This window comes from Symphalangus syndactylus, chromosome 11 (assembly GCF_028878055.3).
Source record: "Symphalangus syndactylus isolate Jambi chromosome 11, NHGRI_mSymSyn1-v2.1_pri, whole genome shotgun sequence".
NCBI classification, from domain to species: domain Eukaryota; kingdom Metazoa; phylum Chordata; class Mammalia; order Primates; family Hylobatidae; genus Symphalangus; species Symphalangus syndactylus.
This window is the reverse complement of record NC_072433.2, coordinates 77,153,448-77,180,290: the sequence shown is the minus strand read 5'-3', so window position 1 is coordinate 77,180,290 and position 26,843 is coordinate 77,153,448.

Below are 26,843 nucleotides of genomic sequence, written 5' to 3'. Positions count from 1 at the left end.
TGAGACACAAACCCTCTATCTACAACTATCTGGTCTTCAACAAAGCTGACAAAAACAATCAATGGAGAAAGGACTCCCTATTCAATAGATGGTGCAGGAATAACTGGTTAACCATATACAAGAGAATAAAACTGGACCGCTTCCTTTCACCATATAAAAAGAAAAACTCAAGGTAAATTAAAGATTTAAAACTAAGACCTCAAACTATAAAAGTCCTAGACAAAAACCTAGGAAATACCCCTCTCAACATTGGCATTGGCAAAAAATTTTTTTCTTTTTTTTTTGAGACGGAGTCTCGCTCTGTCGCCCAGGCTGGAGTGCAGTGGCGCAATCTTGGCTCACTGCAAGCTCCGCCTCCCGGGTTCACTCCATTCTCCTGCCTCAGCCTCTCCGAGTAGCTGGGACTACAGGCGCCCGCCATCACGCCCGGCTAATTTTTGTATTTTTAGTAGAGATGGGGTTTCACCATGGTCTCGATCTCCTGACCTCGTGATCCGCCCGCCTCGGCCTCCCAAAGTGCTGGGATTACAAGCGTGAGCCACCGTGCCTGGCCGGCAAAAATTTTTTGGCTAATTCCCCAAAAGCAACTGCAGCAAAAACAAAAATCAACTAGTGGGACCTAATTAAATTAAGAAACTTATGCACAGCAAAAGAAACTATCAACAGAGTAATTACTCTAGTGATCAATAAGGCTAGAATAACTTTGATCCACTGAGATCAATGGATAATAGATTCTGGAATTCCTAGAGGCTAGATAGATGGGCAGCCAACAAAGGTACTGCCCAACTAATCAAAATGATCATCAGCAGGTGAGCAAAAGTTTAATTTTAGCCTCCACAATGGAAACCTTCTTAATCAGCCTATTAAAACAGAAACCCACTCTTCCTATAGAAATAGCCTACCTTGCCACTCTCCCTCTTACCAATTCTAATGATGTCTCTTTATGTTTTTCACTTTTAACACTATAATTTTCCCCATTTTTATGCTTCTGTTTTATTATCTACTGCCCCCCGGTCCCCTGCCAAGAATGTAAATTTCCCAAGAGCATTTTTGGGAGTCTATTCTGTGTATTGACATATTCCAAGCACCTAGAATAGTAACTGGCAAATAGTAGGTGCTCAATGAACTTTGGTTAACGAACAAAGTAGTCTCCCTCACTGTTAACAGATTTTTTTTTTTTCTGAGTAGTACCATGGTGGAGTATAAATGGTTTGTATCAAGCAATGTTTTAAGAAAAAAACTTGATGAATTTTGTGGCATTATCATGATATTGTCCATTCGTTTGTACGAAGCCTTTATGAATATTCTCAGGAAGCATTCTTGGAAGGCTGGGGGGTCCAGAATAGTTAAAACATTTTTCCTTTACAATTTGTTTACACTTGTTTTGTGGACCTAGGACTTGGGTTTTGTTTTTCTGAAGCAATTTTTTCCCTCTTTATTATCATCCTCTTGGACATGATTCATTCCACTTCTATATTATGTGCTATCACAGTAACCTGAAATAATGTAAGGGAAAAGATGGGTTGTATTACAGAAGTATTAATTAATTATCTTTTAAAATAAACAGTTCTCAATGGACCTAGAGTTTGGAAGGAGTTAATGCACCATCCAATAAGCCTAATATACTCTGAGAGAGGGATGTGTGTACTCCAAAGACCTGAGTAATGATGCCATTAACCTTTTGTAGCTTAGTTCTATAAGGCACTTAACCATTGGTTCAAGTGACTGTTTTTCCTTTCATTGTGACTAGCTAGAATTTTTATTAAGTATCATTAATCAAAGGTGAAAAATTCTCTGAGCAGGAAAATTATCAGTAAAACTGGCTGCTGTATGTGGAAAAAATAAATAAAGGGGTTTGTTAATTACATATTAACTTAAACAGTAATCGTCTTTTCAAATCATCACAGGTTGCAAGCCCTTTTTGATTTCAGAGGTCTAATTTTGGGGAAGACCTATTAATCTTTTTTTTTCATTTCTTTGCCTTTCTTATTCAGTAATTGAACTATTCAGGTGTTATTGATTAATGTAGCTTTCTTAAATGACAGGTTGTATGGCAGCCATAACTATTTTCTATGGTGTTCTTACTTCTGAAATGACTCATAATATATTCTGAAATTTAGAGAAAGAATAAGAATTTCAAGTTTTCTTATAAAAACAGATAGACTTAAGCACCAGTAAAAGGGGGGAAACTCAGATTTTCCTTGGATCACTGGTGTTGGGGCTAACCGAAATGAACTCTAATTTGTATCAAGATTAACAGCTAGCAGATTATAAATAAAACAGATTTGGGAAGAAAATGGACCTCAGGAGCATTTTTTATTAATATGCCCCATCTGCCTTTTGCTGAAGTGACTGAAGGAAGAAATTCTATTCCAGATGTAGCGTATTGAGGCTTATGCTAGTCGTAAGTGGATGAATAAAGCTCTTCGTATTTTTAATAAGCTCACATCACAGAGAGAAAGAAGAAAACAATCTTGAGAACTTGGGAAAAAGGATCAGTATAAAGTAGGTATTTAGAAAGGCAGACCCTATAGGATTATCTCATAGCCCAAGACTGCCAGTATCATTTATTTTGTGGAATAAACATCTGTGCTTTGCAATATAATTGGAGGCTACAAGTGCAATGTAAGTTCTGTTTAGTTTGCAACTCTAGTTGTTTCTTACGCCACACTGTTTGTGTTAATTGCCCCTTGTGGTTGGGCTGCAAAGTCTCTAATCCTCATAGTGTGCAAGTGAATTTGTGCTGTGCTTCTCTCAAACACACCTGCAAGAAATTTTAATAGCTTTACCAAGTGAAGATGTTTCTCTAACTCTCTGTTGCATAACAGTCATGACTACCTGAGGTATCATCACAAAAGATAATTTAATAATAGCTATGATGATGTAGGCACCTGAAATTCCATCTGGCAATATATACTGTAGTATGATATATATATATATATATATATATATACACACACAGAGTGATATATATAGAGAGAGAGAGAGAGAGTGAGAGAGAGAGAGAGATTTTTATAAACTTGGCTAATGTATTTCCATATATATATATATATATATATACACACACACACACACATATATATTGCATGCTTTTGCTTGGACATTCAAAAGAAAATTTCAGCAATAGTTATAACAGTGAATCCATACTGAATTGCAAGTTGGTGATGCTTTGACAAATTATGACCTGTTTCATATCAACCCCTGAAATTTTCTCTTAACGTTTAAATTTAGGTTAGAATAAAATTATATAAATATAGAATGAGAAAAATAATCTACTTCACTAGCTTAGTCTTGTTGGAGCTGTGGTTTCAGAAAAGCAAAAATAAATGCTGCTTTTACTAAAATGTGTAGCAGAGTTTAAAGATTTTCTAAGCTTTCAAAATTATTTATTTAATATACCTTAAAAAATGAATAATCATTTTTTAGGGAGAGGAATAATTTAAACAGGGCTACAGCATTTTTCATTAAGAGATCAGTTCCTTTGCTGAATTAATAAATGAATGATTATATGGGTATACAAATGAATGAATTAAATGAATGTGTATTTTCACTAAGACTAAAATTTGTATTTATTTATATGTTTTTTCAATTCAATCTGTGCTGAAAACACATTTTTGAGGGGGCAATATTTCAGAAAAATAAGCATCTTCCAAAAATACATGTTGTTGGCTTTTGGTCATCACTACATGACTGTACATCTTACGTGTCATTAATCAAATATTTTGAAATTTGGACACATGAGAGTTAGAGGAACAATGTGTATACTATGGCTCTGAACCATCTGCTTTCTATCTGTTCTCTGTTCATGTTGCTCTTCACTGCCTCCAAATACACAATAAAGAACACCTCGGATTTTCCTATCATTGGAAAGTATTTATAGAGTTAACAAGATCTCATTATGGCTGATTGGATTTCTGGTGTTGGTGCAGGAGAAGGGTGGGAAGGAGCAGAGATTAAGTCTTGCCAACAGAAGAGTGTGTGCTAGAGAATTCTCTAGATTGTGTTCAGTTTCCTGTATTGGGTGCTCTCAGCTTACTGCTAGTTAATTAATTTTCTTTCATATTTGATGTGTTAAAATGGTTTTAACTCTTATTACTGTAATATATTGCTTAATACATCATATCAACTTTATCAAAGGCAAAAAAGAGAAAAATGTCTACCTTCAACTTAGATGATTTTTATGCCATTGAAGTCCTAATGCTGAATGTTTGTTTGTTCTATAGTCTTCCTTCAGAATTTATATGTAACATTTTGAAAATTGGGCCTGAAACTGTAATATCAAGTTCAGCTAGTCATCAAAAAGCACATATTGTCAATATTTTTCTCAAGGGAAATAGCTTAGTGAGGCTGCAAACCTCAAAAGCTACCTTGAGATGTTAAAATGTCCCAACAAAATTGAGTTTTAAAATGCCAAATAATACCTCAGGGGAAAAAAATCTGTCTCAATTGAATTTTTAAAACTTCAAAAATGTGGATTTGTAATTCGGCTGGAATTTTAGGTATATTCAGTTATTTTTGTTTTTTAACCTGGGATTTTACCCATTTTATTGAAACACAGGGTTTTTATCAAAGAAAGAATTAAGGGCATGAAATGCAATATATGGCACACATTGTCTATCACATACAATGTTTTTGGCAAACAAAATAATCTCCAAAATGAAATAGAGTTCATTTGATTAATATAAAATAACAATACCATACATTCTTTGCAGATTATAAATCATTATGTGTCAGACAAGAATATATTCACCTGCAAGAAACAGAAAATCCTATTAACAGTGGCCTAAACAATAATGGCATTTAATTATAGTAAACAAGAGGCAGTATGGCAACAGGAGGACAAAGCTCGTGCTGCATTTCCACTCTGCCAAATAAGCTTCTGCTGTTTCTGTCCTTTCACTCTACTAAGCTCGTCACCCCATTGCAAATTGATAGTTCAGACTCCAGTTGCGGTGACGAGAAGAGGTAGTGCTGGTAGGGTCTGTCACTCTTTCTCATTAGTGAAATGCTTTCCAAAATACACCATCCCAGGGGACTTTTAATTACATCTCATTGGCCAGAACTGCATCACCTGGCCACCTCTAGCTGCAAGGGAAGCTCAAATTCTAAGCATTTAGCTTTTTCAAGATAATGGAAAAGTAAGTATTTAGCAATTCTAGCCTATATAGCAGGATTTAGCAAGAGTAGAGGGTGGAGAATTATGTCCCCAGTGTCTACGATGATTTCCAAGCTCTATCTGATGTCCAATAGAATTCTAGCAATTTGAATATGAAGTAAATTATGTGAAAACAATGGAACAAAAATATCTTTTGAAAGATTATTGCAGAGGATCTTACTGAGGGATAAATGCCATTATTTTGTATGACTGATGTATATTATAATTTCAAACAAAAAATGTCACTAGCTGTTTTAGAAATAAGAACATCAGTTGTATTGTGTCTACCTTAAAAAAAGGGATAAAAAATAGATTTTCTTTTTAAACAGCTGTCTAATACAAGCCCTTTTAAATAACTCATGTCAGCAGACTAGTGTGATGATTAGATAAAGATTTTTTTTGGTGACGATTTAGTTAAATGAACACTAGTATCACTACTCAAATGAGTATTCATAACCACTACTTGTTTAATTCTAGAGCAGCAACAAAATGGCAGAGAGGACAGCTGCCACATCATGTACATACACACACTCCTTCCTACACACACTATGCTTTGTACATCAGATGCAGCATAAATACCATGGCATGTGGCAGTTGCTATGGCAACACTTTTTTTTAATGAAGAGCAGATGGAATAGGCATATAAAACTTGCATAAGTTTTTAGTAATCTGTGAGTTACTGTAGACTAGTTGCTGAAGGAAACTTTAAAATTCTAGCTTTTCTAATTCTTTCATATAACATGTTCAACTAGCTCTTTTCTCCTTGCCTGGGTCAGTCCATTTTGGTGTCCAAATGGCAGTGGAAAATTGTTAACTGGTTTTTCTGTACCACAAAAATAGTGTGTAATTGTAAATTGTAAAATTGTGTATTCTTGTCTTTGCTTTTCAAAATAAATTTCTATTATAGAGTTTTAAACTTTTGTCTTTCATTGAATACATATGTATTTCCAGTGGCCCCATATTAGGTTCATTTGTTTAAATTAAATTCATAAAATATACATGATGATTTTGACAATAGTTTTAATTTATAAAATATACATAATAGTTTTGAGGATAGTTCCATCTGTGAAATGGCTACTACATTCTACATGGCTTGTCACACAGTACAAAGTGCTCTACAACCTGTAAGTGCTATAAGGTGTATAATAATTAGTATTTTGGGTTAGTTTTTGTTCTATTATTTTTCTAATCGTTCATTCTAAGTGGCCTTGTTCTGAAATGTGCTAGTCGTGTATACTTCCTAGCTACTATACAGAAATGGGCAGGGAAAAATAAAAATGAACGAATGAGTTTTGATTATACTATCACAACCAACAATTTTTAAAATAGTACATGGCTTTCTATATTTATTTGGAAAACCAAACAGTAAAGGAGATTGCAACATAATTCAGCTACAACTTAGTGTGCACCCAGCATAAGACAACATAGTCCAATAACACATTTGGGGGTAAGTACAGGAACCACCTTTGGGGACAACAGAATCATGGGGAAATAAGAAAAACACATGTCTCTAATATGAAATAGACATTAAAGGCCATTAGGAGGGAGCTGTTTAGGATCCAAGCAGGAAGAGATCATATTTGGTAATGGCTCTCTTCGATGTCTCCTTATCATTTGGCACTATTGGTTTTATGCAAATCTTTCATAGATCTCTCCATGAATCCGTAATCTGAACTTTCCTGGTTCCTTAATCTTGTTTGATGGCAAATTCTCTATCAGAAAGACGAGAAATATTCCGGGAAAATGGACTCACATGGAAAGATAATAAAATTACATTAAATCAACTTTTATTTATTCCTTGGGCTCTTCTTGAGAATTTCCTCAAAGATGAGTCAGGCTTGAAGTTAGCCTATGTATTTTCCATTTTATGTGAAGACAGAAATGAGTAGAGAGATTCATGATCAGTAGTTCTTTTATATTCTCAGCATGTAAAGATATCCTTTGAATTGCACCCCAGGCTGCCATTTTAGATGCTATGATGGCCTGTGCTTCTGCTTCAACCGGTAACAAGCTTCATGATGTGATAGTGCACTATTTTCCAGCCAGTCTCTGATGTGTGTTTAATGAATGATGTACTTTTGCCCGTATTGCCCAGGTGCTCTCAGACATGCCTTATGGTAGAAGCTGATCAGTAGAATTCCAGAAGTGACAGATTCTTATTTTTACAGAGTATTCATTACAGGCTCCACAGTTGCTACTTCTATAGACCAATAGCTGATTGCAAAAGCTGGGCCCACAAACCTTTATTCATTAATTTGTTAGTTTATCCATTCAGCATGTATTTACTAAAAAGTACCATACAGCATGCCTATATACGACACTAGAAATACAGAGGTGAGTATGACAGATTTCTGATGCTTATATTCTAGAGGGAGCATCAGATAATAAACATGAGCATACTTTTTTTTTAAGTAGTGATTGCAAATTTTATCCTGCCATAAGCCTATGGCCTGGGTTGATGAGCCCAGGCATAACCGGAAAGGATAATGGAAATAGGGTAGTCCAAGGCAGCTTCTCCACAAAGGAACATTTGAGGAAAGGGTACATAGGCTTCTAAATTAAACTTGAAATTAAAATGATAGTAATTTCCACTGAGGGCATGGGTTGTGTATGATTTGTGTGTTCTGCAGCATTTTTTAGTCAGTATACAAGATCCAAGATTTTAAAAAATCTTTTGGGGTTGGGAGGTTGTGTTATCAAGATAGCACTTACTGTATTATCAAGCTTGTGGCTGATTAATTACTCCATGTATTGAAAAAAGCAAGGTAATAATAGCATTTAAATTTTTATTGAATTTTGTTATTATATGTATTACAGTAAGGCTAAAATAATTATATGACAGCGAGGGGAAAAATAGTGGCTCCTAAGGATTAATATTCCGAATCCAAAATACATTTATTGTTTCTTAGTGATAAATTAAGACTACCTAATTTAATTATTTAAAAAGACTATTAGTTAAAGTTAAGTATATCCACAGCATTTTAGCGCATGAGACAAAAATGTACCTTCTCAACCCTTAAGAAAATTACAAAGAGGTATACCCCTGCTGAAGTTAAAACTCAAGAAAGTTATTCCCCCTTATCAAGAACCAATATATAATAATTACAGTAATCATACTGCATTCCTTAATAAATTAACCCTTCACTCCAGGAGAAGCTAAGGGGAATTAAGCACGCTTTGAAATCCAGAGAGTTACATGTGTTTTTATATTTCTAATTCATTACAAAAATAATTGTGGATTCTAATTTTGTTTGAGCTCCTTGTAATTGCAAAATAGCTGTTAAACAATTGCTGCAAACGCTTTGCTTTGTAAGACATTAATGACTGTGCAACCTCTAGTAAGACACTTAATATGGAAGGACGTGAGAGATTTATAATTGACACAATCTTCTCAACTGTTTGCTCCAAAAACAAACAGCTCGCCTTTACCTTGGCACTAGTAATTGACAATTAATTGACAGCATTATTGATGGTGCATTGGGCTATACTTTGACACTTGTTAGAAATAGGATTTGCATTCATAATATCACAGGTCTTGTGATATTATTAACCATAACTTACTAGCAAGATACAATATATAATTGAACACTATTCTTATCAGTGTCATTAGAGAGTGTTAATCACTGCAATAGAGAAACTTGTTTCTAGTTGTGATCATTTTATATTTCCATAAACAGTGTTAGATGAACAGATGTGGAAAAATAGAGTCCACATAAAGAAGAACATTAATGGTTAAATTCTAGAATAGCTCTGGGAATTTTTTTCCAAGACATTTTTATCAAATGAAAGTAGACTAATCATCACAAATAAAAGTGGTCTAATGTGCTTATCATTTTATATGCAAATATAGATCCAAAGCAGCAGATCGTGTAGATTTTCTCTTCACAAGCGGGGCAAAAGTTTTGTGTTTTCTAATATTTAGGTACGCAAATGTTATTGGTGTGCTAGTCTTGTAAACTAGTCATCACTGGAGATGGTCTTTGGAGAATTAAGAGGTAGGTTGATTGATTTTTGTGTTCCTTATTAGCACCTTTTCTGTACTCTTCTTCCCTGCCAACCCAGCCTCACGTATCTGTCCCACTGAAGACAGACAAGCTCTGTATTTCAAGAGAAGACATGAGCTTGAGACCTAATACTGTCGCTAGTGTCATGGCCAATGGCAAGCTGGAAACGCTCTGAACCTCAGTTATCTTATCTATAAAATAGGTAAACTAATAATACCCACTCAACCTACCTCACAGAATTCTCCTGAAAACACAATAAAAATTTTTACATGAAGATGCTAGGTATATATAATTTGTTGATGATTCCAAAACCAGTTTCTAATTCACATTAAGGTAAACAATATTGTTAGTCATTTTCCATTAATCATTTCCCATCAAGTAATTATAGTCATTTCTAATTTGTATTTTAATGTTGATAGAAGACTTAAATCAAAGTTCTTATGGTGTTATTATTGATAATGTGAACAAAAAAGTAGTGCAATAGAAAGGTAAATAATTTGGAATCTAACAGATTGAATTTGATTCTTGAGTATTTTTTATCAACATGTGTATCTTCAAACACATTACTAAACCCTGTAAGCCTCAGCTTTCTAATCTGCAAAATGGGATTTTAAAAAGCTAAGTTGCAGAGATTTTAGAAGATTAAATAAAATAGTGTAAGATTATTGTACATTGTAGGTGCTCAGTAACTGCTAATGATTGCAAATGAGAACATCTAAGAAATTTAAGACTTTGGAATATTATTTTTTCCTTGAAATTATACTTAGTAGGCTACTAACCACAGCCCTTGCTATGCTGCTCTTGCTATAACACTGACAAAAAAGAAGAAATAATCATCTTATCTTGTTTTCTTGTATAAAAGACAGGTATTTCTTAGTCCATGGTTGTATTTCACAGTTGTATATTATTTCCCCAATTTATCATTTAATAATAAAAGCCAATATACTATCTACTGTGTAGCTACATGATATAGGCTTACTTACTATATTAGTTTTCTATTGTTGCCAAAACAAATTACCATGAATTTAGCAGCTGAAATAACACAAATGTATTATCTCACAGTCCTGAAGGTCAGAAATCAAGGTATTGGTGAGAGCTACCATTGTTTCTGAGACTTACAGTCCACATTCTAGCTCACTGGTTGTTGGCAAAATTTAGTTCCCTGCAGCTGTGGAACTCAAGTCACTGCTTTCTTGCTGGCTGCCAACTGAGGACAGAAGCCACCAGCCATCCCCTGCCATGTGGCCCTCTCCACAGCTTTGCAGTTTGCTTCATCAACATCAGCAGAATTTCTCTCTTCAGTCAGCTAAGATAGAATCTTCTATAACCTGTGAAAGTTCACAGAAGTGATACTTCTATAACTTAACCTCAGCAAGGAAGAAACTATTCAATTATATTCATAGGTCAAGTGAAAAGGGTTATACAGGGCATGACTCTAGAGGTGAGAATTCTGGGGAAAGAATTTTTTTTCAAGACAATTTTTAACAAATGAAAGTAGACTAATCTTCACAAATAAAAGTGGTCTAATATGCTTATTGTTTTATAGGCAAATATAGATCCAAAGCAGAAGGTCGTGTAGATTTTCGCTTCACACGCAGGGCAAGAGTTTTGTTTTCTAATATTTAGGTACATAAATGTTGTTGTTGTGTTAGTCTGCTAAGCTACCTAAAATAGAGACAAATATTGTGACCCTCCAGTATTTTTTCTTAAATTGTTGCAATGCTGCTCATCATTTTGCTGTTTTTCAGAAAATTTCCCTCACTTCCCCAAACACCCTCCCACCTCCATCCAGGGTCACAGATTTTAGCTGTGAATGTAATGCAGGGAATAACTGTAGGTGACACCATTGCTGACAGAAATGAAGGGCATTTTGTTAGCATTTTAGATTTTCATATTTGTACATTTATTGAAACACTTTGTGGCTAAATAGAAGAAAAGAGTCTTGAGAAAGGGGTGCTTTGGAAAAAGATGTCTATGGCAGGGACTGCTGGTGCTCACCATGCTGACCTATATTCATGTTTCTTTCTAGGAGGCACACAAATCCATTTTCCATGCTCAGTGAAAGTAGTTATGGCCATGTTCCAGCCAAGAGAGTATGTGTGAAATTCAAGCATTCCACCTTAGTTTCAGGCCCCAGACATAAGCCATGTGAGGTCCTCCCTCTTTCACACACTCTCTCTCTTCCCATGTTCACTGACTGACTGAAAAGGAGTCTGGGAAGCTAGAAGAGTACAGATACACAAATGTAAGGCGCAAAGGTCTCAGAATGATTGTGGATTATCTGTCTCCCTCTCTCACTGCCGCATATATTGGATTGTGACATGGATGAAAAATAAGCTTATATTGTCTTAAGTCACTGAGATTTCTAGATATGTTTATCACAGCAACAAACATTATTGCTGCCATAAACACAAATTTTTAAGTTTTGTGGGACTGGCTTAACAGTAGGTAGGCAAACTGTAAGAAAACATACCAAAAGGCTATGAGGTAGGACAGTCCTGTCTGCTGTGGTAAAACATTTGGTTAAACTGCTACCAGAGATCACCTGGAAGGCTGATCACATGCCCCTAAGCCTATAACTCAAAGGAAGTGATTGGAAATTCTCAGAATGATAGTATGGATATAACATTATTGGCTGCCTTTTGGTAAGTTGTTATAAGAGGGACGCTCAAACAATAAATAATTGCCTAGTTTGCTAGAAGCAATGAAAGAAAATAGAAAGAATCCAGAACTTTGCAGTTTTGAATGGTTAGAAAAGCTGACTGCTTCTAGACCTCAAACAATAGGAAATATGATTTTAAAAGTCTTTGGGAGACAATAACTCATTAAGACTCAGCCACAAAGCAATGCTCAGACTGAACATGATGACATCAAGGGAGTCATCATTAAGCTAGGGGGAGGACAGGACTATTGGGAACGAAGCAAAAAAATAATTAATGACTATTAAGGAAAAATTTTGCATGCAGCTTCTGGCCATGATATTTGCACCAGCAGAATGTGCTGACCTATGTTTATGGGAAAGACAAAAAATCTCTATAGATTCCAGAAGGGCAGGGTTGGCCAGGCCCACTTTAGATGTTGTCAGATAATGAAAAAAAAAGACAGGGCTAGAACTGACATAAAGCAATATATAAAGAAGTCCTTCCCAGAGAATGGAATTAGAATCCAATCAAGAAACTTATCCGTCCTTGGAGTAAATCTCATCCAGTGGGATTTTAGAATTAGTATAGAGGGTGACTGCTGAGTTTCACATTCTACCTTTTTCTAAGCAGATGTTTCTACTGTACTTATCCCTTTTAAGGTGCATCATAATATATTGGGGGTAGCAAGAGACAGACAACTTGTCTTTTCAGTGGATAGGTCACCAGACAATGAGGAATCACATCGTACCTGAAACAAACAGTGTGCATCACCCAGAGAGGCTGAACTTTGAGTCAAATTCAGTGCGTGCTTGAGACTTGAGTTGTCTGACAAGCAGTATGTGGAGCAAACTGTGGCAGAGACTGCTATTGCTTATAAACATCCATGTTCTCCTCTTCCTCTTAGGCACACATTAAAGTACATTTTCAGCCTCTGTTATAGGCAGTTGTGGCCATAAACAGAGGTCTAACCAATAGAATATGAGTGAGAGTGATGTGTTCACTTCTAGTCCTACAGCAGAAGCACCCCATGTGACCCCTTTCTTTTTTTTTTTTTTTTGAAGCAGGATTTTCTTTTTATTTAATATTTATATTACATAAATATCACACAAATTACACCAGGCTGGAGTGCAGTGGCTCAATCCTAGCTCACTGCAGCCTTAAACTCCTGGGCTCAAGTGATCTTCCCACTTTAGCCCCCCCAAGTATCTGGAACTACAGGCGTGTAACATCATGCCTAGCTTGAATTCTTAGATATGACGGCAAAAGCACAGACAGCAAAAGGAAAAAATAGGTAAATTGGATTTCATTGAAATTTAAAACATTTGTGCATCAAATGACACCATAAAGAAAGTAAAAAGACAACCCATAGAATGGAATATCTGAAAGTAATTTACTCTATACGGGATTGATACCCAAAATATATAAAGAACTCCTACAACCCAACAGCAAAAACAAACAACCTGATTCAAAAATGGGCAAAAGACTTCAACAGACACTTCTTCAAAGAAAATAAAAGAAATAAGCATTATGCACATGAAAAGATGTTTAACATCTTAAGTCATCAGGGAAATGTGAGATATCACCTCACTCACAAAGATGACTATTATCAAAAAAAATTAAAATTAGCAATTGTTGCTAGGATGTGGAGAAATTGGAACCCTCATACATTCCTAGTAAGAATGTAGAATGGTGCAGGCACCGCGGGAAACAGTTTGGCAGTTTCTCAAATAGTTAAACAGAATTGCCATACGATCCAGCAATTCCACTCCTAGGTATACACCAAAAAGAACTGAAAAGCAGGGACTTGAAGAGATCCTTGTACACCAATGTTCACAGCAGCATTGTCAACAACAGCTAAAAGGTGGCAACAATCTGAGTGTCCATCAACAAATGAATAAGTAAGTAAAATGCGATATGCCCATATAATGGAATATTATTGAGCCTTAAAAAGGAATGAAATAAATTTTGATATATGCTATAATATAGAAGAAATTTGAAAACATAGTGCTAAGTGAAATAAGCCAGGCTGGGTGCGGTGGCTCACACCTGTAATCCCAGCACTTTGGGAGTCCGAGGCAGGTGGATCACTTGAGGTCAGGAGTTTGAGACCAGCCTGGTCAACATGGTGAAACTCTGTCTCTACTAAAAGTACAAAAATTAGCCAGGCTTGGTGGCGCATGCCTGTAATTCCAGCTACCTGGGAGGCTGAGGCAGGAGAATTGCTTGAACCTGGGAGGCAGAGGTTGCAGCCTGGGTGACAGAGCAAGACTTTCTCTCAAAAAAAAAAAAGAAGAAAAAAGAAAAAGAAATAAGCCAGTTAAAAAAAGACAAATAACCATATGATTCCACTTATATGAGGTGCCTAAAATAAGCACATTCATAGAGATAGAAAGTAGAATACAGGCTAGCAGAGATGGGGAAATGGGAAAATGTGGAGTTATTTAGTGGGTACAGAGTTTCTGTTTGGGATGATGAGAAGGTTCTGGAAATGGATAGCAGTGAGTGCACTTAATGCTACTGACTTGTGCACTTTAAAACTGGTTAAAATGGGCCAAGTGCGGTGACTCACATCTGTAATCCCAGCACTTTGCAGGGCTGAGGCAGGAGAATTAGTTGAGCTCAAGGAGCTCAAGAACAGCCTGGGCAACAAAGTGAGATCTTGTCTCCACAAAAAAATAAAAATAAAAAATTTGCTCAGCATGGTGGGATGCAACTGTCAGCCCAACTACCTGAGAGGCTGAGGCAAGTGGACCAGCTGAGCTCAAGAGGTCGAAGCTGCAGCGAGCCATGATCATGCCACTGCACTCCAGCCTGGGTGATGAAGTGAGGCTCTGTCTCAAAAAAGAAAAAGTTAAAATGCTAAATTTTATGTAAGTGTATTTACTTTATATATATGTATATACATACTGAGTATATATATATGTATATACATAACGAGTATATATATATAAAACAACTATGGGTTGATCACAAGTCTATGCCTTCCATTTTAGCCCATACCCCTGTTATTCTCTATATGCTGGCTGAAATAAGAGAACTCTGGGAGCTTGGAAGAGGGTGGAGTCATGAGACATAGAGGGAGGAGGGCTGGGTTTTTGAATGATTACATGGAGCAGAATGTCATGCAGCACCCTCTCCTCAATCTGCTATTCTCCAAAATGCTACTTCACTTGGCCCCTGATGTGAGTGAGAAATAAACTTTTATTATGTTGAATCAATGAGACTGTAGAGTTACTAAAGCAGTTTGTAAATTGGTTTTGCTTTAACAACAAAAATGCCCTACGGGTTAAGAGATTAAGAACACTATCTTTCTCTGTCTTCTCTTCACTTATCTCTCTCCCTTCTTCCCCCTCACTTCTCTTTCTGTCTCACACACACATACACACACACACACACACACACACACACACCACAAATACTAGAAGCAGAGAAGAGCATTGAGAGAAAGAAAAGAAAAAAAAAGAAGGGAGTAATAAGTACAGATGATCCATTATTTAACTATAATTACCCTGTTGGAATACAAATATTCTCATTATGGACAACAAGATTTACCGTTTTTGTTTTTTTGTTTTTTTGTTTTGTTTTGTTTTTGGTGAAGAAACTATACAATCTATTTTCTGCTATAGGATTAAATGAGTAAAATTGACTTTTAGGATCCCATGAACTTGTGCAAATACTATGCAAGAATCAATGTGAGTGAGATGGTCTATGGAGGCTACTCCACCAAGTCTGTGTTTAAGGTTGACATGCACCAAAATGACTGGCCCATGAAAACAGATGCATTTGTACGGCATTTCTTCATTAATCTCTTAGCAGACACGTCTGTCTTGGAAGAGATGCTCGAGTTTTACTGTTGGTTTTCCAACAGTTAAGAAGGAATCCTTTCCATGGCTCAGGCCTGAAATTTCAATAAATGTGGGAGAGTGAGGAGAAATCTTTAAGAATCTGAAGTGAAACAGCAGGATTGTCATCATTTCTGGCAACAAGACTCAATCTAGATCTGATGCTCATATACTAGGCTGACTCTACATTTACACAAAATGGGTGGACTATTTTGTCTTCTACCAGCTAGTCATTCTTTTTATTTATTTTGTACTTTAAGTTCTAGGGTACCTGTGCACAATGTGCAAGTTTATTACATAAGTATACATGTGCCATATTGGTTTGCTGCACCCATCAACTTGTCATTTATATTAGGTATTTCTCCTAATGCTATCCCTCCTTAACTCCCACCCCCAGACAGGCCCTGGTGTGTGATGTTCCCCGCCCTGGGCCCATGTGTTCTTACTGTTCAACTCACACCTATGAGTGAAAACATGGGGTGTTTGGTTTTCTGTCCTTGTGATAGTTTGCTTAGAATGATGGTTTCCAGCTTGATCCATGTCCTTGCAAAGAACATGAACTCATCTGTTTTTATGGCTGCATAGTATTGCATGGTGTATATGTGCCACATTTTCTTAATCCAGTCTATCATTGATGGACATTTGGGTTAGTTTCAAGTCTTTGCTATTGTGAATAGTGCCACAATAAACATATGTGTGCATGTGTCTTTATAGCAGAACGATTTATAATCCTTTGGGTATATGCCCAGTAATGGGATCACTGAGTCAAATGGTATTTCTAGTTCCAGATCCTTGAGGAATCGCCACTTTGTCTTCAACAATGGTTGAACTAATTTACACTCCCACCAAAAGTGTAAAAGTGTTCCTATTTCTCCACATCCTCTCCAGCATCTGTTGTTTCCTGACTTTTTAATGATCGCCATTCTAACTGGTGTGAGATGGTATCTCATTGTGGTTTTGATTTGCATTCCTCTGATGACCAGTGATGATGAGCATTTCTTCATATGCCTGTTCGCTGCATATATGTCTTCTTTTGAGAAGGGTCTGTTCATATCCTTTGCCCACTTTTTGATGGGGTTGTTTGTCTTTTTCTTGTAAATTTGTTTAAGTTCATTGCAGATTCTGGATATTAGCCCTTTTACAGATGGAGAGATTGCAAAAATTTTCTCCCATTCTGTAGGTTGCCTGTTCACTCTAATAATAGTTTCATTTGCTGTTCAGAAGATCTTTAGTTTAATTAGACACCATTTGTCTATTTTGGCTTTTGTTCTCATTGCTTTTTGTGTTTTAGTCATGAAGTCTTTGCCCAGGCCTATGTCCTGAATGGTATTGCCTAGGTTTTCTTTTAGGGTTTTTATGGTGTTAGGTCTTACATTTAAGTCTTTAATCCATCTTGAGTTAACTTTTGTGTATGATGCAAGGAAGGGATCCAGTTTTGGGTTTCTACATATGGCTAACCAGTTTTCCCAGCACCATTTATTAAATAGGGAATCCTTTCCTCCTTGGTTGTTTTTGTCCAGTTTGTCAAAGATCAGATGGTTGGAGATGTGTTGTGTTATTTTTGAGGCTTCTGTTCTGTTCCACTGGTCTATATATCTGTTTTGGTACTGGTACCATGCTGTTTTGGTTACTGTAGCCTTGTAGCATAGTTTGAAGTCAGGTAGCATGATGCCTCCAGCTTTGTTCTTTTTGCTTAGGATTGTCTTTGCTATGTGGGCCCTTTTTTGGTTCCATACGAACTTTAGAGTAGTTTTTTCCAATTTTGTGAGGAAAGTCATTGGTAGCTTGATGGAAATGGCATTGAATCTATAAGTTATCTTGGGCAGTATGGCCATTTTCACGATATTGATTCTTCCTATCCATGAGCATGGAATGTTCTTCCATTTGTTTGTGTCCTCTTTTATTTAGTTGAGCAGTGGTTTTAGTTCTCTTTGAAGAGGTCCTTCACATCCCTTGTAAGTTGGATTCCTAGGTATTTTATTCTCTTTTTAGTAATTGTGAATGGGAGATAATTCATGATTTGGCTCTCTGTTTGTCTATTTGTGTACAGGAATGCTTGTGATTTTTGCACATTGATTTTGTATCCTGAGACTTTGCTAAATGTGCTTATCAGCTTAAGGAGATATTGGGCTGAGATGATGGGGTTTTCTAAATATACAATTATGTCACCTGCAAACAGAGACAATTTGACTTCCTCTTTTCCTAAGTGAATACCCTTTATTTCTTTCTCTTTATTGATTGCCCTAGCCAGAACTTCCAACACTATGTTGAATAGGAGTGGTGAGAGAAGGCATCCTTGTCTTGTGCCAGTTTTCAAAGGGAATGCTTCCAGTTTTTGCCCGTTAGTATGATATTGGCTGTGGGTTTGTCACACACAGCTCATATTATTTTGAGATACATTCCATCAGTACCTAGTTTATTGAGAGTTTTTAGCATGAAGGGCTGTTGAATTTTGTTGAAGGCCTTTTCTGCATCTGTTGAGACAATCGTGTAGTTTTTGTCGTTGGTTCTGTTTATGTGATGGATTATGTTTATTGATTTGTGTATGTTGAACCAGCCTTGCATCCCAGGGATGAAGCCAACCTGATCGTAGTGGATAAGCTTTTTGATGTGCTGCCGGATTCAGTTTGCCAGTATTTTATTGAGGATTTTTGCATCCATGTTCATCAGGGATAGTGGCCTAAAATTCTCTTTTTTTGTTGTTTCTCTGCCAGACTTTGGTATCAGGATGATGCTGGCCTCGTAAAATGAATTAGGGAGGATTCCCTCTTTTTCTATTGATTGGAATAGTTTTGGAAGGAATGGTCCCAGCTCCTCTTTGTACCTCTGGTAGAATTTGTGAATCCGTCTGGTCCTGGATTTTTTCTTGGTTGGTAGGCTATTAATTATTGGCTCAGTTTCAGAACCTGTTATTGGTCTATTCAGAGATTCAACTTCTTCCTGGTTAGGAGAAGGTGTATGGTCTTAGGGGGGTCCAGTTTTTCTTAGGAGGGTGTATGTGTCCAGGAATTTATCCATTTCTTCTAGATTTTCTAGTGTATTTGCCTAGAGGTGTTTATAGTATTGTCTGATAGTAGTTTGTATTTCTGTATGATCAGTGGTGATATTCCCTTTATCATTTTTTATTGCATCTATTTGATTCCTCTCTCTTTTCTTCTTTATTAGTCCTGCTAATGGTCTATTACGTTGATCTTTTCAAAAAAAATAGCTCCTGGATTCACTGATTTTTTGAAGGTTTTTTTGTGTCTCTATCTCCTTCAGTTCTGCTCTGGTCTTAAGTTATTTCTTGCCTTCTGCTAGCTTTTGAATTTGTTTTCTCTTGCTTCTCTAGTTCTTTTAATTGTGATGTTAGGGTGTTTATTTTAGATCTTTCTTGCTTTCTCTTGTGGGCATTTAGTGCTATAAATTTCCCCCTACACACTACTTTAAATGTGTCCCAGAGATTCTGGTACATTGTGCCTTTGTTCTCATTGGTTTCAAAGAACATCTTTATTTCTGCCTTCATTTCATTATTTACCCAGTAGTCATTCAGGAGCACGTTGTTCAGTTTCCATGTGGTTGTCCTATTTTGAGTGAGTTTCTTAATCCTGAGTTCTAGTTTGATTGCACTGTGGTCTGAGAGACAGTTTGTTGTGATTTCTATTCTTTTACATTTGCTGAGGAGTGTTTTACTTCCAATTATGCAGTCAGTTTTGGAATAAGTGTGATGTAGTGCTGAGAAGAATGTATATTCTGTTGATTTGGGATGTAGAGTTCTGTAGAGGTCCTCTTGTTCCAGAGCTGAGTTCAAGTCCTGGATATCCTTGTTAACCTTCTGTCTCATTGATCTGTCTAGTGTTGACAGTGGGGTGTTAAAGTCTCCCATTATTATTGTGTGGGAATCTAAGTCTCTTTGTAGGTCTCTCAGGACTTGCTTTATGAATCTGGGTGCTCCTGTACTGGGTGCATATATATTTAGGATAGTTACCTCTTCTTGTTTAATTGATCCGTTTACCATTATGTAGTGGCCTTCTTTGTCTCTTTTGATCTTTGTTGGATTAAACTCTGTTTTATCAGAGACTAGGATTGCAACCCCTGCTTTTTTTTTTTTTTTTTTTTTTTTTTTTTTTTTTTTTTTTTTGAGATGGAGTCTTGCTTTGTCGCTCAGCCTGGAGTGTAGTGGTGCCATCTTGGCTCATTGCAAGCTCTGTCTCCTGGGGTTGCACCATTCTCCTGCCTCAGCCTCCTGAGTAGCTAGGATTACAAGTGCCTGCCACTATGCCCGGCTAATTTTTTGCATTTTTAGCAGAGACAGGGTTTCACTGCATTAGCCAGGATGGTCTCAATCTCCTGACCTCGTGATCCTCCTGCCTCAGCCTCTCAAAGTGCTGGGATTGCAGGCGTGAGCCACCGCATTCGGCCAATAGGAACACTTTTACACTGTTGGTGGGACTGTGAACTAGTTCAACCATTGTGGAAGACTGTGTGGTGATTTCTCAAGGATTTAGAACTAGAAATGTCATTTGACCCAGTCATTTGCTGGATATATACCATTTACTGGGTATATACCCAAAGGATTATAAATCATGCTGCTATAAAGACACATGCACACATATGTTTATTGTGGCACTATTCACAATAGCAAAGACTTGGAACCAACCCAAATGTTCATCAATGATAGACTGGATTAAGAAAATGTGGCACATGTACACCATGGAACACTATGCAGCCATAAGAAAGGATGAGTTCACGTCCTTTGTAGGGACATGGATGATGCTGGAAACCATCATTCTGAGCCAACTATCACAAGGATAGAAAACCAAACACCCCATGTTCTTACTCATAGGTGGGAGTTGAACAACGAGAACACTTGGACACAGGGTGGGGAACATCACACACCTGGGCCTGCCGTGGGGTGGGGGAAGCAGGGAGGGACAGCATTAGGAGATATACCTAATGCAATGACGAGTTAATGGATGCAGCACACCAACGTGGCACATGTATACATGTGTAACAAACCTGCACGTTGTGCACATGTTCCCTAGAACTTAAAGTGTAATAAAAAATAAAAAAAAGAAAAACAAGAAAATTATTTTCTTTAAGAATGTTGAATATTGTCTCTCACTCTCTTCTGGCTTGTCGGGTTTCTTCCGAGAGATCCACTGTTAGTCTGGTAGGCTTCCCTTTATGAGTAACCCGACCTTTCTCTCTGGCTGCCCTTAACGTTTTTTCCTTCATTTCAACCTTGGTGAATCTAACAATTTTGTGTCTTAGGGTTGGTCTTCTTGAGGAGTATCTTTGTGGTGTTCTCTGCATTTCCTGAATTTGAATGTTGGCCTGCTTTGCTAGGTTAGGGAAGTTCTCCTTGATAATATCCAGAAGAATGTTTTCTAGCTTGGTTACCTTCTCCCTGTCACTTTCCAGTACACCAGTCAACTGTATGTTTGGTCTTTTCACATAGTCCCATATTTCTTGGAGGCTTTGTTTGTTTCTTGTCACTCTTTTTTCTCTAATCTTGTCTTCTTGCTATATTTCATTAATTTGATCTTCAATCACTGATATCCTTTCTTCCACTTGATCCAGTTGGCTATTGAAGCTTGTACATGAGTCACGAAGTTCTTGTGCTGTGGTTTTCAGTTCCATCAAGTCATTTAAGATCTTCTCTACACTGTTTATTCTAGTTAACCATTCATCTAGCCTTTTTTCAAGGTTTTTAGCTTCCTTGTGCCTTGGAGAAATTTGTTATTACCAACTTTCTGAAGCCTACTTCTGTCAACTCGTCAAAGTCATTCTCCATCCAGTTTTGTTCCATTGCCGGTGAGGAGCTGTGATCCTTTGGAGGAGAAGAGGCTCTCTGGCTTTTGGAATTTTCAGCTTTCTGCTCTGGTTTCTCCCCATCTTTGTGGTTTTATCTACCTTTGGTCTTTGATGTTGGTGACCTACAGGTGGGGTTTTGGTGTGGATGTCTTTTTTGTTGATGTTGATGCTATTTTTTTTTGGTTTGTTAGTTTTCCTTCTAACAGTCGGGCCCTTCAGCTGCAGGTCTGTTGGAGTTTGCTGGAGGTCCACTCCAGACCTTGTTTGCCTGGGTATCACCAGCGGAGGCTGCAGAACAGCAAATATTGCTGCCTGATCCTTACTCTGGAAGCTTCGTCCCAGAGAGGCATCTGCCTGTTTGAGGTGTTTGTTGGCCCCTACTGGAGGTGTCTCCCAGTCAGGCTACATGGGGGTGAGGGACCCGCTTGAGGAGGCAGTCTGTCCATTCTTGGAGCTTGAACATCGTGCTGAGAGAACCACTGCTCTCTTCAGAGCTATCAGACAGGGACATTTAAGTCTGTAGAAGCTGTCTGCTGCCTTTTGTTCTGCTATGCCCTGCCCCCAGAGGTGGAATCTGGAGAGGCAGTAGGCCTTGCTGAGCTGCAGTGGGCTCCACCCAGTTCGAGCTTCCTGGCCACTTGGTTTACACTGTGAGGTACTCAAGCCTCAGCAATGGCAGATGGTCTTCCATCTATCAAGCTGCAGCATCACAGGTTGATCTCAGACTGCTGCACTAGCAATGAGCAAGGCTCCGTGGGCATAGGAGGGCAAGGAAGGGTATCTCCTGGTCTGCTGGTTGTGAAGACCATGGGAAAAGTTCACATTTGGTCAGGAGTGTACTGTTTCTCCAGGTACAGTCTGTCATGGCTTCCCTTGACTAGGAAAGGGAAATTCCCTGACCCTTTGGCTTCCTGGGTGAGGCAATGCCCCTGCCCTGCTTCAGCTTGCCCTCAGTGGGCTGCACCAGCTGTCCAACCAGTCCCAATGAGATGAACCAGGTAACTCAGTTGAAAATGCAGAAAAAATGCTGTCTCGCTGGGAGCTGCAGACCAGAGCTGTTCCTATTTGGCCATCTTGGAAGCACCCTCTCCAGCCAGTCATTTTTACCATCCACCTGTCATGAAAGCTCAAAAGGCTTTATTAAAACATATGAAAAATCCTTGATAAAAGGCCATATATTTATGTAATTATGCTTTTTCACTGGTTTATCAGATTAGCTACCCTATACTTTCAGGTCTTGAGTGAGAGGGACTGAGACTAAGTGTATTCCAATGGCAAAGATAGAAATATTTAGATAATGGGGTGTTTGCCATGCAGTATGGGCATTGTAGTTATCAGCCCTGGGTGTTATGAGAAACCAGGGTGAATTGCCAGCAACACCACCAATGAAGAATGGCATGCTTTCTCATAGTCTTGAACTTTGGCTTGGAAGAGTTTTGTCCAATAAAAAAGATTTAAAAATTTATTATATTAATAATACTAGTAATTATATTATTAATATAAGTAATACTAATAATGAACAATGAAATTAATAAAGTGTCCTTAGTAGCATTTTATTCTCATACATTTTTAGAGTTTCCTTTCGAGTGGCAGTGCCAACAGACAGGGCGGGGCAAACAACATAGATACACAACCAGTTTATCATCTATACCACAGATGGGCAGTCATTAGGAGACATGACAGCTATGCTGTGCCTTGAGCACATGGGCCTAGCTTCACTCTTTTATATGCAGTACATAACACAAATGCTTTTCCTCAAGATCTTATCCTAATTGCATAAAACCCTCCAGATTTTCTTTGCTCAAGGTGGGGTTAGTTAAACTACTCATTGCTCCATCCCTAATGTATTAACTTTTTTTATTAACAATAATATCATTTCTGTAGTAGGGGAGTTTATTGCCAAGGCAACCACGGCATGTGCATGGTGTAGTTTTCTTGAATTTCTACTTCATTATAGCAAACTCCAACTGTGTTCTTTGCTCATCCCACTCTTAAGGTGGCAAGAAATCTATCAGTCTATGGTTTCCTATCTTCCATTGTTTCTCCACCAGTCTTTGTGATCAATATTCATCTCTGTGAATCCCATTGTCTAACTCTATAAAACTGAATTTGGTGCATTTTTCTGCTTCAGTACAGTCTGTTCCTCTTCTCAGACATATTGTTCACTCAGCATTTTATTTTTAAAGTCCTCTCTATAGTCCTTATAATAAGCTTTTGGGGTTGTTACTATTGTCCTGGTTTTGAGATAAGAGACCAAGGGCTAAAGAAAGTAAGAGATACACTCAAGGTGACAAAACTGCAAATAGTTGAAAGACTTTTAACATTTATGTCTTCTAACCATAAGTCTAAACTTTAAAATATGCCATACTTTGCATAAATCAGCTCTATTTTGACTGAGATAAATAGTAAGTCTTGGTTCTGTAATTTTGCATTTCCTATTGTAATCTCAATTTTAAGATAAAGATGAAAGTTTTCCAATTTATTATATTTTCTATCTTTAAGAGAAGACTAAGCATAGAAATAACATTTAAATTTTAAAATACTAAATTTAATCATTTCTTATACAAATAGGACTAGATGAAACATGAGTCCATGTGCATTTCATATTAAAGTTCCAGGTTAGTTATATTATCCAGGCCGATATTTAGTGAAACCTTCTAATATATTTAGCTAAACGTAGTTCCAAGTGGTGATGTTTGGCCTGATATATAGGGGCCTTTTTCAGTGAATATGTACTTTACTTTCTCTATGATTATACATGAAATAAATATTAATTGTAGAAAAATTGGAATTACAGGAGTATATTGATTTATATGCTATTTGGTTATAGGAGCTCCTGCTACTCTTTGCTATTTTCTATGATAGGTATTAGGAAACCATGGAGATTCCTTTCTTTCCTAGCGAAGGAAATTCTGAGAAGAACATAAAGAGTAGCTCGCTGGACGTAAAGCAAAGGCCAGCCTTCATCAGAGCACACACATTTCATATGGACACTATTTAATACTATTTTTGTTTGATTTAGTAATTTTTTTCTTCCAGAGAAAATAAAACAGTGATTATTTTATTTGTTATAGTCATTAAGGGAAATTGGCTAAGATGACTAGGAACAAAGAGTAAAATCCTATATTCCAGGATAGAACTCAGTCCTCAGTGACCCATAAGCGAAAACTCTTTTCTTCCCACTCCAAATTCTGTACGTTAAATATTAGGCAGCGACCAATCATTCAAAACATGGTTATCAAATGATTACTAACTGGTAGATGTTACATTAGGCACAGCTTTTAAGAATTAACTTTTTATCACCCAACTTAGGTGTGGTCTTTTTCCCTTGTTGAGAGAATGAAAGCTGAGTAGTGAACTCAATACTCTACCTGAAGAAGTTTTGGCTCATGTACTTGAGGTATTGCAATGAAAAAATATGTATGACCTGCCCACAATAATTCATTCCTCCTCTGGACAAGCCCTTATTTTAGGATGGGACAGTGATGTCCATATCTTTGAACAGGAAACTGGTAGCCACATTGTCCCTATTTTTCCTGTCTTATGTGAGTAATTTACTCCTGAAAAACATATTATACAGAAAATTTTCAAAATTAGAAAAATATAATTAACATTTATCTGAATAGCAAGTTTTCATACATTCCTGAGCACAAGGTGATACTAACTGATGCTAAGACAGCATCAGATTCCATTAAAATTGACAAAATTGCTTTAATAGGCAACATTAGCTATCATAATACTAGCTAATAAATTACATTACCTTCCATTGTTACTTTACAATATAGCTGTTTATCTGCTATCATTACATTCTTTTGTAGTTATTACAATCATTTGCTTAAGACTACACTTATAAACAGCATAAATATAATAGTCAATATTTATGTATCTCAAACCTTAACTCATAAAGAAGAAGAACAACAAAAAAACAAGAATGGTGAAAACTAAAAATAAATTAAACAGAGTGAAAATAATATCACCCCGGGCCTTCTACTTTGGAGAACTCAACAGTCTGAAGCAGATAATTAGCTGGCTTTCCATAGTCTTGCCACTCTCAAAACTACTATAATAATAGACTATTTTTTAGAATGGTTTTAAATTTATGAAAAAATTGCAAAGATAGCACACAGAAATTTGATATGCCCCCAAAGCCAGTTTTTCCTTTTATTAACATTTTACATTAGTACGGTACATTTGTTACAATTAATAACCAACACAGGCCAAGTGCAGGGGTTCATACCTGTAATCCCAGCAATTTGGGAGGCTGAAGTGGGAGGATTGTGTGAGGCCAGGAGTTCATGACCAGCCTGGGCAACTTAACGAGACCCCCGTGTCAATGAAAAGTAATTTTAAAAAAATTAGCTGGGCATGGTGGCACATGCCTGTAGTCCCAGCTACTCAGTGGGCTCAGGCAAGAGGATTGTTTGAGCACAGGAATTTGAGGTTACAGTGAGCTATGATTGTGCCACTGCCGTCCATTCTGGACAATAGAGTGTCTCTGTCTCTGAAAAAACAAACAACAACAACAACAAGACAATACTGATACATCATTGTTAATTAAATTTCATACTTGGTATTTCCTCAGTTTTGCCTAATGCCTGTCTTTGTTCCAACATCCCATCCAGGATACTACATTGCATTAACTTGTCATGTCTTGTTAGGCTCCTCTTGGCTATGGTAGTTTCACAGACTTTCCCGGTTTATGATAACTGTATTAGTCTATTTTCTGCTGCTATAATATAACACAATACCACATATTGGGTAATTTACAAAGAAAATAAGATACTTGGCTCATAATTCTGGAGGCTGGAAAGTCCAAGAACATTGCACTAATATCTGGTGAGAGCACTCATGCATTATCACATGGCAAAAGGCAGAAGAAAGAAGGTAGGGTGGAGCCAAGATGGCCAAATAGGAACCGCTCCGGTCTCCAGCTCCCAGCCTGAGCGACACAGAAGACGGGTGATTTTTGCATTTCTGCTTGAGGTACCGGTTTCATCTCACTAGGGAGTGCCAAACAGTGGGTGCAGGACAGTCAGTGAAGCGCACTGTGCAGGAGCCGAAGCAGGGCAAGGCATTGCCTCACTTGGGAAGCACAAGGGGTCAGGGAGTTCCCTTTCCTAGTCAAAGAAAGGGGTAACAGACGGCACCTGGAATATTGGGTCAGTCCCACCCAAATACTGCGCTTTTCCAACGGGCCTGGAAAACGGCACACTAGGAGACTGTGTCCCACACCTGGCTCGGAGGGTCCTATGCCCACGGAGTCTCGCTGATTGCTAGCACAGCAGTCTGAGATCAAGCTGCAAGGTGGCAGCGAGGCTGGGGGAGGGGCGCCTGCCATTGCCCAGGCTTGCTTAGGCAAACAAAGCAGCCAGGAAGCTCGAAGTGGGTGGAGCCCTCCACAGCT